General features: G+C 49.8%; 1 long non-coding RNA gene across 1 annotated transcript; it reads right to left on the bottom strand.

Annotated features, from left to right (window-relative positions):
• Positions 1-355: 355 nt before the first annotated feature.
• On the bottom strand, positions 356-12,634 carry LOC309337430. The gene is made up of 3 exons (XR_014154289.1): positions 12,428-12,634; positions 7,485-12,059; positions 356-580 (listed from the first exon to the last, which is right to left on the bottom strand). It is a non-coding gene; the product is annotated as an uncharacterized lncRNA (long non-coding RNA).
• Positions 12,635-12,921: the final 287 nt, after the last annotated feature.

Below are 12,921 nucleotides of genomic sequence, written 5' to 3'. Positions count from 1 at the left end.
CATCACAATTACTTTTCAAATAGTCTGTAAATTTACTCCAGTCTTCTGAGAATCTCTGGTCCCGCAGGTTTCGAATCCTTCCGGTTAGTTTATCTAATTCTGCATAGTCCCATCAATTTCATCCTCTTCTTGCTTCCATTTTTGTGCCAATAATATTCTTGCTGCCGTCATTGCATATAAAAACAACTTACAATCCTTTCTGTTTATATCATCTCCTACAATGCCAAGTAAAAATGCTTCTAGTTTCTTAATAAAATGTATATTTCAACATCTTTTTCATCTCATTATATATCATTTCCCAGAATATTTTCACCTTTTTACATTCCCACCACATATGATAAAATGATAAAATTTCACAGGCGTAATATACCACCTATGCATCATTTTCATCACATTTTCTTTTAAGGCATTGCATGCAGTAAATTTTAATCCTTCTTTCCACAGTTTTTCCCAATCTTTTAACTGTATGTTACACCCAAAATCTTTGGCCCAATGTATCATAACTGACTTTACCTCCTCATCTTTCAAATGCCATTCAAGCAGCAATTTATAAATTTTAGACAAAATTTTACAGTTAATACTCAATATCTCTTGTTATGGGATAAGGGGGGCTACTTGTGCGTAAGCGTTTAAGCCCTCCAGGCTCTGCAAATCAGTTTCTAAACTCTCCCAGTCCGCGGAGCCATGGGTGCATGGCTCCCTCAATCGCTGGCAGAATCCGTCAGTGGGCGCTTCCGGAATTTACGCCAACATAAGAGTTCCTTAACGGAAACTCTCCTTCTGGATTCTCTGCGTGACAGTTTCCTGCGCGGAGTAGGTGTCCCCAGCGGAGGTCCTGAGACCTCCCCGCTGTGCTCACTGGAAGTATCTTGGAGCCATTCCTCCGACTGAGTTTCTGCAGGAACTCTCCCTCTCCCCCTGCTGGTTCCTTCCTCAGCATCCGAGGGTCTCCTAGCCTCCGTGAGCCCTTCCACCACCTGACTCTCCGATGGCAGTGCCCTGACATCCACCTCCCCTCCAGGACCCCCCCTCACCCCGTTTCCCCCTCTTCTCTGGGTGGTGCGGTTGGGAATCCCCGGAAAGACTCTTCCTCATCTTCGGATGACTCGAAAACCGCTCTTCATCTACTACTGTCCCTTCTTCCCGAATACTCTTCCCCATCTGATTCTTCTTCCTCTTCCTGTCCTGATTCTGGGAACCCCTCAAACTCCTCTTCCTCGTCAGTGGTCCCGAAGTGTTTCTCCCAGAACCTAGCCAAGGGCTGAGGCTTCCTTGGGAACCGGCGATGAAACGTTTCTACTAATACCTCATTGTTGACCGTTTCTGCCGGTACCCAGGTATTTTCAGACTCCGGTTCCCCTTCCCATTCTACTAAGTACTCCACCTGTTTACCCTTCCACCGAGAGTCGAGTATTTCTGCTACATGACTGCTGCGTTCCCTCTCTTCCACTTGTAGTGCCGCGGGAACCTCACTTTCCCGTCCCAAAATTTCCCTCCCCTCCCGGTATGGTGACAGTAATGACCTATGGAATACTGGATGCAGTTTCATGTTGTCGGGCAGCCTGAGCCTAAAGGCCACCGGATTGACCTGCTGTATAACCTTGAAGGGTCCCAGTCGTTTCGGTCTCAATTTCTTGCAACCCCCCTTGAATGGCAACCCTTGTGTTGATAGCCACACCCGGTTCCCCACCCTTATGGTCTCTCCTTCCCTTCTGCTCTTATCTGCCTGCCTCTTGTATTCTTCCTTAGCCCTATCTAAATTCAATTTCAGCTGTTGATGTATTGCTTCCATTTCTTCCACAAAATGTTCCGCTGCCGGTACGCTCCATCTTTCCCCTCCTTCCCCCGGAAAGGCCCTGGGGTGACACCCATAATTGGCCATGAATGGACTCATGCCGGTGGACACATTTTCTGCGTTATTGTAGGCGAATTCGGCCAGGGCCAATTTCTCTACCCAATCATTCTCTGTCATTTACATAACACCTCAGATATTGTTGCAGAATACCGTTTGCCCTTTCCGCCTGCCCATTTGTTTCTGGGTGTCTGGCGGTCGAGAAATTGACCTCTACGTGTAGTAAGCTCATGAGCTTCCTCCAGAACCTGGATGTAAATTGTTTCCCTCTGTCTGAGACCACCCTCAAGGGGGCGCCATGCAACCTAAAAATGTGTTCTACAAACAACCTGGCGGTTTCTTCTGCCGTGACCACATGTGAGCAAGCAATAAAGTGGCACATCTTGGTTAACAGGTCTACCACTACCATTACCGCAGTTTTCCCCTTGGATTTTGGCAAATCCATCATAAAATCTATGGACACTGCCTCCCATGGCCGTTCGGGTGTGGGCAATGGTTCCAGCAACCCCGCCGGTGCCGCCCTCTCCCCCTTTGCTCGCTGGCAGCGGTCGCACCCCCTTACATATTCTCGTACCTCTTCCCTCACCTTGGGCCACCAGAAATGCCTGGTAACTAACCACATGGTTTTGTGTTGCCCAAAGTGCCCCGCGGTGGGGCTGTCGTGCAGTTGTTTGAGTACCCTACTCCTCAATTCCCCCTCTGGTATGTACAATGCTCCCCTGTAATCCAACTCCCCGTTCCTTTCTTCAAAACCCCGTGTTCTCCCCAGCTCTCCTGAGCTCTCTGAGCTTGTTTTGTGCGTATTCATCGCTTTCTGTCCCTTCTACCAGTCCTCTTTGCCCCACCAATGCTGCTCCGCACACCTAGTGGTCCTCTGGGATGATATGCCTTTCTTCGGGCGCCCCCTCCCCCTCCATATACTCTGGCTTTCGTGAGAGAGCGTCCGCTCTTACGTTCTCCGGCCCCGGTACGTAGCGAATCTCAAAATGGAATTTGGAAAATTCCTGGGCCCATCGCACTTGTCTTTGGTTCAGGACCCGGGCCGTTCTCCAATATTCCAGGTTCTTGTGGACCGTGCACACCTGGACCTTGTGTTGCGCTCCAATTAGCAGGTGCCACCATCGTCAAAATGCTTCATAAATGGCGAGCAGTTCTCTGTCGTACACGGTGTAGTTCCTTTCTGACTTATTCAACTTCCGCGAGAAGGCACACGGTCTCCAGTCCGACGCATCCTTCCCCGGTTGGAGCAGAACCGCGCCTACCGCTCGATCTGATGCGTCTGTTTCCACCCTCATCGGTTTCTGTAGGTCTACGTGCAAGAGCTGTTCTTCCGAAGCGAACGCTTTCTTTAGCCGTTCAAACGCTCGCTGCGCCTCTTCCGTCCATGCAAATTTCTTCTTGCTGCTGAGACAATCGGTGATGGGCACCGTTAGATGGGCAAAGTTTTTGATGAACTTCCGATAGAAGTTTCCAAACCCCAGGAACCTCTGCACGTCCTTCCTGGTTCTGGGTGTCTTCCATTCCAGTACCGCTTGGACTTTGCTGGGATCCATGGACAATCCCTTGTCTGACAAACGGTACCCCAGGAATTCCACCTCTCTGGTATGGAACTGGCACTTCTCCAGTTTTACCCACAGCTGGTTTGCTTGCAGCCTGCGTAGGACCTCCCTGACATCTCGGACATGCTGCTCCTCGTCCTCTGAGTATACCAACACGTCGTCTAAGACAGTGTTTCCCAACCTTTTTTGGGCAAAGGCACACTTGATTGATGAAAAAAATCTCGAGGCACACCACCATTACAGCCCCGTGACGTCAGCGCGCAGCGTCACGCCGGGAGGGACGCACGAAAGTGTAAGTTTCAATTTTTCCCCTCCCCCTTGCCGGGGAACCTCCAAGCTTTGGGGGTGGGGGGGGAGGAGGCAGCAAAGCGAGGGACTGAGGGACTCCTCCAACTCCTCCTCCTGCTCGTCCACGGCCGGGTAAAGCCGCTTGAGGCGCCGCTTGAGCTCCTTCTCCTGCTCGTTCAGGGCCGGGTCACCGCCGTGAGCGGAGGCGGCGTGGGGGACCCCGCAGGTCAGGGCAAGTCGGCTCGTCAGCTGCCACGACAGGAGCAGGGCGGGCGGCGAGGGGGTGGCTGGGTGGGGGAGATCCCCCTCGGATCTGCTCCCTCTCAGGCTCGGTCGGCGCTGTCACGAAGCGAGACGAGGCTGGAAGGCGCCGCTCTCCTCCTCCCTCCGCAGCAAGTGTGGCCTGGCACGAATCAAATCGCCGCTCCTGTCCCGTGCGCTCAGGTGGGCAGCTCCAAAGGGGCGCCCGCGTGCGCCGGCTTGGGGTGGCTGCCCAAGCGCCTTCTCTCTCTCGCCTCCTCCCACGAGTTCGGGGTCAGCCTCCCGCTCCTCCTCCGCTTCCTCCTGACAGCCGCCGGGGTCTTTGGTCGCCGCAGCCTCCCGTCCAAGAAGCACCTTCGCCCAGGCAAGGACGCGCGCGGAGCTGGCGAGCACCGAGCAGTGGGGCTCTCGCGCCCGCCTCCCGAACCAGGAGGGCCGGGTCGCCGCCGTGAAGGAAGGGCGCCGGGGCGCTGCTGCTGCCGCCGCCGCCGCCGCTCCCAGCAGGCATGGGCCCAGCTGAGGCGGCGGCGGCTGTTGTGGTGGTGGCGGCGATAGCGGGCGGAGGAGGGGGCGGCGGCGGGGCCGAGGTGGCCGGCGGCAGCGGGGGAGGCGGCGGCGGGTGGAGCAGGAGGGCGGCCGAGGCCGGTGAGGGAGTAGGGTTGCCCGGGGCTTGAGGAGCTGTCGCCGGGAGTTGCTGCTGCTGTTGTTGCTGCTGCTGCCCGGACATGCCGGCCTCCTCCTCGTCCGCTGTCTCGCGCTCCTCCCTTTTGCGCGCGCTGCCCCGCCGCCGCCCCATTGGCCGGGTCCTGTCAGCTGATCCTGTGTTATTTCCTGTGTGTGTGTGTGAGGGGAGAATGGAGAGAGAAACCTCGGCACCACCACCGCGGAGCCGCCCCCGGCTCGACGCGGATCCTCGCCGCCGCCACCCCGCCTCTCGCCGCCCGACTCGCGGCACACCAGGCAAGGTCTCGCGGCACACTAGTGTGCTGCGGAACACCGGTTGGGAAACACTGGTCTAAGAAGGCCACACAGTTCTTACAGAGCAAAGGTCCCAGGACGTGATGCATGAAGGATTGGAAGCATGCTGAGCCCCCCTGTAATCCGAAGGGCATAACGAGATACTCAAAGGCCCCCAAGGGGGTGAACATGGTGGTCTTCCATTCATCCCCCTTCCTCATTCGTATCAGGTTATACGCTCCCCTCAGGTCCAGCTTGGTGAAAATCTTTCCCTTCCTCACCCTGGTCAGGATGTCGTCAATCCTGGGCATGGGAAAGGCCACTGGTTCTGACACCGAATTGACGGCCCGGAAGTCCACGACCAGCGTGGGTTTACTAGAGTCCTTTTTGTCCACAAAAAACACTGGTCTGCCCCCCACCGCTCTTGACTCCCTGATGAACCCTCTTTTCAGGTTCTTGTCTATGAACTCCCTTAACTCCTGCATCTCCCGGTCCGACATGGCGTACAGTTTACCCACTGGTAGCTGGGCTCCCGGGAGTAAGTTAATTTGACAGTCAAAGGGTCTATGTGGGGGCAGTCTATCTGCTTCCTTCTCGCTAAAGACTTCACTCAGGTCTGCGTATTGTCGTGGTATTTCTCCCTCCTTCCCCATCGCTGTCCCTGCAAGACTTGCCCTAGCCAGCCCCTGAAGTTCTCTTCCCTTGCAGTGCTCTAAGCAGTGAGCGGACCCAAAAGAGACTGTTCGATGGTGCCATCCCACTAGCGGATCATGTAACGCCAGCCAGCTCATTCCCAATATGATGGGAGGCCCTGCCAGGGTGGCTACATGAAAAGCAATGACTTCCGTGTGCCTTGCCACCCTCATTGTCATGGGAACCGTCTGTTGGGTTACTTCTCCTCCCAGGAGTTCCCTCCCATCAATCGTGGTCACCTGCAAGGAACGACCTAGGGCAGTGTCTGTATCTGGTGCTCTGACGCAAACTCCTTACTCATGAAATTGCAGGAGCTGCCTGAGTCTAGCAGGGCTTTTATCATGAGTGGATGTCCGTTGGGCAGCTCTAGCAGCACCTCTATGGCGAGGGATGCTCGGGGGGGTTCAGGCTTGGGCACATTCACTGCTCCTTGGCCTGGCTGCTGTGCCCTGTCACTGGCAGCCAGGTGTTGGCTTTTACCTGCTCCTTAACCTCCTCCTCCTCACTCCCAACAGCCCCCACCATTCCTTGCCATCCCTTCCTTTGTGGGCAGACCCTGGCAAAATGTCTGGGCTGTAGGCAGAGGAAACATTTTTTGGCGCTCTTCCCCTCCTTCCGCCCTTCGTTGACATTTGAAGTTCCGCGCGCGCACCCCCAATCTCCATCGGTTCCACTGGCGGGGAAGGTTGCTCCGGCATCTCAGGAATGCAGAAATCAGTCCAAAGCTCTCCTCTCCCTTCCCGCTTCTCCAGCGCCCTCGCCTCCTGGTGCGCTCCAATCCCAAGCGCTGCCTTAGTCAGCTGATCCATGGAGTCTGGACGGGGCGCGCGGGAAAGTTCGTCTTTCACCGCTGGGGCTAGGCCTTCTTCAAACAACATTTGAATTGGGTCCGAAGATAGGTCCCACCCCAATTTATGTATAAGCATGGTAAATTGTGTCCAATACTCTCGGACGGATTGATTTCCCTGTTTGCACGCCATTAACTGCCTGCGTACCACCTCCTGTTCGATCTGGCTGGAAAACATCAAGTCCATCGTGATAAAGAATTTCCTCAAGTCCTTTAAGGTGTCATTATTTGATGCCATCAGGGGCCTCACCCAGTCTCTAGCCCCCCCCTCGAGGTGACCAATCACGAAAGCCACTCTCGATTCCTCATCGGCAAAGTCATCAAACTGCAGATTCAGGGCGTACTGCATCTGTTTTAAAGGATTGGTAATTCCGTGGGTCACCCCCAAATTTCTGTACCAACCCCGGTACCTTCCTTGCGATGGGGGTGGGTTTTCCCTGCGCATCCTGAGCTCTCCTTTCCTCGAGCCGCGCCGTGAGCAGTGCCAGCTGGTGTTCCAAAGCCCTGTTTCTCTCCTCCAGAGTAGGACCCGCTCCAGCTCCTCCTCCGGCTCCGTCTGGGTTGCTCATGATGCCTCTCCTTCGCACAAGTAGCGTCAAAGACTGACGGATTGCTGTTATGGGATAAGGGGGGGCTACTCGTGTGTAAGTGTTTAAGCCCTCCAGGCTCTGCAAATCAGTTTCTAAACTCTCCCAGTCCGCGGAGCCATGGGTGCATGGCTCCCTCAATCGCTGGCAGAATCCGTCAGTGGGCGCTTCCGGAATTTACGCCAACATAAGAGTTCCTTAACGGAAACTCTCCTTCTGGATTCTCTGCGTGACAGTTTCCTGCGCAGAGTAGGCGTCCCCAGCGGAGGTCCTGAGACCTCCCCGCTGTGCTCACTGGAAGTATCTTGGAGCCATTCCTCCGACTGAGTTTCTGCAGGAACTCTCCCTCTCCCCCTGCTGGTTCCTTCCTCAGCATCCGAGGGTCTCCTAGCCTCCGTGAGCCCTTCCACCACCTGACTCTCCGATGGCAGTGCCCTGACATCTCTATTTCAAATTTTGATTTATTTTCATCAAATCCTTTTCCCTTAAAATCCTGTTTAAACATTTCATTGACTTGGCGGTAGTGCAGCCAATCATTCACATATTCTTTAACTTCATATGGCTTCATTTTCCATTTACTCCCTTCTTTTTTGTATTAATTTTCCATAAGTAACCCAGTTCTCACTCATATTTATCTTTTTCACACTCATTGCTTCTAATGGAGATAACTACTGCAATGTTTTACATTCTTATAGGTTTTTATACCTATCCCATATTTCAAATAGAGATCTTTGGAATGTATGGTTTCCAAATCCTTTATGGACTTTTGTTTTATTATACCATAAATATGCATGCCAACTAAATCTATTATCATAACCTTCCAAATCTAACAAATCTGTATTTTCTAACAACACCCATTCCTTTAACCAACAGAGGCAAGATGCCTCATAATACAGTTTCAAGTCTGGCAGGGCGAAGCCTTCTTTTTCTTTAACATCTGTTAATAACTTATATTGAATTCTCGGTTTCTTCCCCTGCCAGATGTATCTTGAAACTACTTTTTGCCACTCTTTAAAAATTGCTGCCCCCTTGATTATTGGAATTGATTGAAACAAAAATAGCATTTTTGGTAGCACATTCATTTTAATAGTCGAAATCCTTCCCCAAAATGATAATTTCATCATTCCCCATACGTCTAGATCTTTTTTAATTCCATTCCACACCAGTATATAATTGTTCTGAAAAAGGTCTATTTTTTTACGTTAACCAAATTCCTCAGTATTTAACTTTTTTAACTGCTTCTATACCAATCTGTTGCTGCAGCCTTTCCACCAATTCCTGTTTCATATTTTTAACTATCATTTTAGTTTTCTTTTTGTTCAGTTTAAAACCTGCTACGTGCCCAAATTGTTCTATCTCTTCTAGCACTTCTTTAGCACTGGTTGTTGGTTCTTCTATTGTTAGTACTAAGTCATCTGCAAAGGCTTTCACTTTATACTCCTTCCGACCTACTGAAATTCCTTTTATTTTTTCATTTCTCCTTATTGTCCTTAGGAAGACTTCCAGTACCAATATGAATAACAATGGTGATAATGGACACCCTTGTCTTGTACCTTTCATAATCTCAATATTTTCTGTTATTATGTCATTTACTATCAGGTTTGCTTTTTATTCAGAGTATATCGCTTTTATTCCTTTTAGAAATGATTGTCTAGTGTCCATTAATTCCAAATTCTTTAAAATAAATTCCCAGGATATATTATCAAAGGCCTTTTCTGCGTCTACAAAAATTAACGTCGCCTGTTTTTCATTTCTGGCAGTCAGATATTCAGTTATATTAATGAGATTCCTTATATTATCTTTCATCTGTCTGCCAGGTAAAAAACCTGCTTGGTCCTTCTGAATTATTTAATTCAATATTTTTTTCAGTCTGTTTGCCAATTTACTCACAAACAATTTATAATCATTATTTAGCAGTGAAATCAGCCTATAGTTCTTTACTTGAATTTCCTGTGTCAGTGCATCATTCCCACCTACAATTCCTCGATTTGTGAACATGGCTGGTTTGGGTTCCTTTCAACCAGTTGCTAATAATCTACTTTTGTTGTTGTTCAAAATGGGTTTTTGCTAGTAGTGGGTTCATAAAACTTTAATAAAGCACAGATCCCTTTCAAAAAATTCATTCTCACGTATTCCACTATATAGTTTGGTGGGGTCCCCCACCCGGTTGTTTTGTTCCTTGCAGTCTTTTGAGGAAGTGTGTTGTGCAAGAACTCCAATGCAGCTTTAATTATGCAACCTGAATTTTCCTGTCTGTGACTGAATCCCACCCCAAAACAGAGATTGTTTGGAAATGTCCTTTGTCAGATGCATCAAGCATGAATTTAAGCTTACAGTTATAGTGGATCCTCTAGATATGAACTTAACTTGTTTCGGGGGTCCGTGCGCAACCCGAAAAGTCCGCAAGCAGAGGCACTGCTTCTGCGGCACGCTAGAGCTTTTCTGTGCACACGCGAGAGGCAAAAACCCAGAAGTATACTTCCGGGTTTGCCAGCTCCCCGACCCCAAGGAAGGACCAGTCTAGAGAGGCAGGTGAGCATTACAGCTAAACCCCATGTTATGCTCTCCAGTAGCTATTCAGTCAGACAGGGCTATTTTCATTCAGCTCCTACAGTGTCCAGGGTGGGGGGAATGTTTTTTACCTTTCTTTTTCCCTTTCCTTGCAGTCTTTCCTAGTAAATAATCGCTGGAAACAGAAGCTACAGAGCTCCCACAGAAGGAAGCTTAGACTTGAGAAGTCAGTGGGTGCTTGCTGGAGATGGCTAGGAGAAGCAGCAGCAGCAGTTGCAAATAAGTTATGCAATGAAGAAGAAGCTTAGGATGTCCATCTGGGACCAGAGAGAGGAAAGCTGACTGAATTACATAAACGACTGAACATTATTTGCAATGTGCTACTTTATCGTGTTTATCTTTTTGTAAGACTGTTTAAGATTGGTCTGCAGTAAAGCTTCGAAAATTATTCTTGTGATGGAGAGAACTCATTTCCACACAAGGTCCAGATCAGGAATTCCACGGAACAACTTTAACGACAAGTACTTGAAGAACCAAACCACGATGTAGCCGTGCTCATTTCCATCCCTTTCCAAGAATTGCAACAATCTGTTCCTCCAAATGGTTCAGCTTCTACCACCTTTACTGCAATCAACTGAAGGCAACCAACTGTTCCCTGGGGGTCCCGATCTTTCCCACTGCCAATAAATACTAATAAATGAATAGAAAGAGAACCTACCCATCTCACATTAATACAAAAACCTTGCATGTACTCTGTAAATTAATTAAAGTTTACTACCCCTCCCCCCACTCTCTCTCCCTACCTCTCAACTCCCCAACCTTTATACAACATTAAAGTCTCTCTGTGTGAATTTTGATGATATCCAAAGTAAGAGAGTTGCTTACAGCTAGGAAGCTATATAGCTCTTCTAGGTGTTAGTTTCTTTTTGCAGACTCTACAATGTCCAGACTCTTTCTACTCAAAAGTACTTTACTTTCATAAGCATGTAACAGAGAAGAATATATTTATAATCTGCTTATTCAAACACGGGTACCTTCTCACTTGAATTGTCTTACTGGTTCTTACGAAAGGTTTTTACTTTCACCTCAGCAGTATTCTCTCTGTTCCTGCACAGGTTTCCCCTATAAACATTTAGTGATCTTTCTCTGTTTCACTTCAGACGGATCACTCTGACACCATGGATATAGGAAGGGGGGGCTGTGTGGGTGGTCCGCCCTGGATGTTATCCCTGACCGGCGTGTGTGTGACAAAATCCCCCCAGGGCGGATGACTGCACTTCCCCCTGGGCGCCAATCTCTGTGCCATAACTAATTGGTAGTTGTTGCAAGAATGACCTCACATATGCATATGCAGTTGCTAATTGGCTGGCTTTGATGCTGTGCTTATCTCTGGGTCCAGGGATGTTGGGCTCTGGGGCCAGACCTTGGAGCTACCTGTAAGCCTTGGATAGTTGCCACCTGTGCCCTTGTGGGCCAGGTAGATTGAGGGGACGTTCTGGCCAAGCTGATGAAGGCTGATTTTTGAATAGGTAATATGTATACATTTGCCTGGGTGTGGACAAGTCGTGACAATTGCTTGCTACTGTGGTGTTTATTCTCAGCAGGGCTCTGCACACTGAGTTGTCTGTTACCTCTGAGGATGTGGACAGGCTGCTTGGACGAGTGAAACTTCCACAGGGCAGGCACTAGAAGGCCCCCTGCCTGGTTCCCTGTAACCTCGCTTCTCGCAGTGAGGGAACCGCCAGAAGGCCCTCAGAGCTAGATCTCAGTGTCCGGGCTGAACGATGGGGGTGGAGACGCTCCTTCAGGTATACAGGACCGAGGCCGTTTAGGGCTTTAAAGGTCAGCACCAACACTTTGAATTGTGCTCTGAAAAGGTAGCACAAGAAGAAGGAAAACTCTGGTTCCAAACCTCTGTTGCCTTGTGGGACACCTTTGGTAGAAGAAAAGGCTAAGGAGTAAACCCTAAACAAATCTGGAGTGGGGTCCCACTCATACGACTCCTTCTGGCAATTCCTGCAGCCAAGCTGGTGCCAAGCGTCTTGATCTGCTTTCCTTTGGACCCCAAGGGCTGTGTGTCTTATCCTCTGGGCAGCCCAGGACCTCCAAACACGCTGCCCAGCCTTGTGCCCCACGGAGGTCACTTGGGCGCTGCTAACACAGCTGTTTGACTCTACCCCCGGAAGCTCACTCCATTGTCTCTTGAGACAGACAAACAACATGCGCTCTGAATTTCAAATTGTTGTAACCTGCTCTGGGACCTGCTAGTAAAAGGCAGGTAATAAATAAAATAATGACGATGATCTTCTCTTGCACTGAGGCCATGATCTAGGGGCCTAATCATCCGAATAAAGGCAAGTGAAAAATGCGGGGAGGAACTTTCATGGCGAATAAGGCCAACAGTGGCTATGAACTATGATGGCCATGTTCCCTCTCCACTGCGGGAGACAGCAGTGCTTCCGAAAACCAGGAATTACTGGGAACCACAGGAGAGGAGAGTGATCCTGTGCTGAAGTCCTGCTTGTGGTAAAGGTAAAGGGACCCCTGACCATTAGGTCCAGTTGTGGCCGACTCTGGGGTTGTGGCGCTCATCTCGCTTTATTGGCCGAGGGAGACGGCGTACAGCTTCCAGGTCATGTGGCCAGCATGACCAAGCCACTTCTGGCGAACCAGAGCAGCGCATGGAAACGCCGTTTACCTTCCCGCCGGAGCGCTACCTATTTATCTACTTGCACTTTGACGTGCTTTCGACCTGCTAGGTTGGCAGGAGCAGGGACCGAGCAACAGGAGCTCACCCCGTCCCATGGGGATTCAAACTGCCGACCTTCAGATCGGCAAGTCCTAGACTCTGTGGTTTAACCCACAGCACCACCCGTCACAGCGTCCTGCTTGTGAGCTTCCCACTAAAGATGTCGTATACTTAATTCGGTGTCCCTGTAACTTCTTGTACGTTGGTTCCACCACTTGTGCGGTTGGAGTAAGGATAGGGGAACATGGTTCCCGCATCCGAAATGCTGTCTTGGAAGCTCCTCTGGTTGAGCATTTTATATCGCAGAATCATTCTGATAGGGATTTATCGTTCACAGTACTGTGGGTGAATCGGAAAACCATCAACAAAAGACAAGATCATGAAAAACGGCTACGACAGAAAGAATCTCAATTCATTTTTAGGTTTAAGACCATTCACCCTGAAGGACTCAATTCTGAACTGGATTAGAGAATTGACAAGTGCACACATTTTGTTTTTGTTATTAAATCATTTTGTTTTTGTTATTAAGCAAACAGTCTGTGAGCACCTAGAAAGGAATGCTGTGATCACCAATAGTCAGCATGGATTTCTGAAAAATAAGTCATGTCAGACTAACC

The sequence above is a fragment of the Podarcis erhardii genome (genome assembly GCF_964252035.2).
Source record: "Podarcis erhardii genome assembly, chromosome: 2".
In the NCBI taxonomy this organism is placed as follows: domain Eukaryota; kingdom Metazoa; phylum Chordata; class Lepidosauria; order Squamata; family Lacertidae; genus Podarcis; species Podarcis erhardii.
This window is presented reverse-complemented; position numbering and strand designations above follow the sequence as displayed.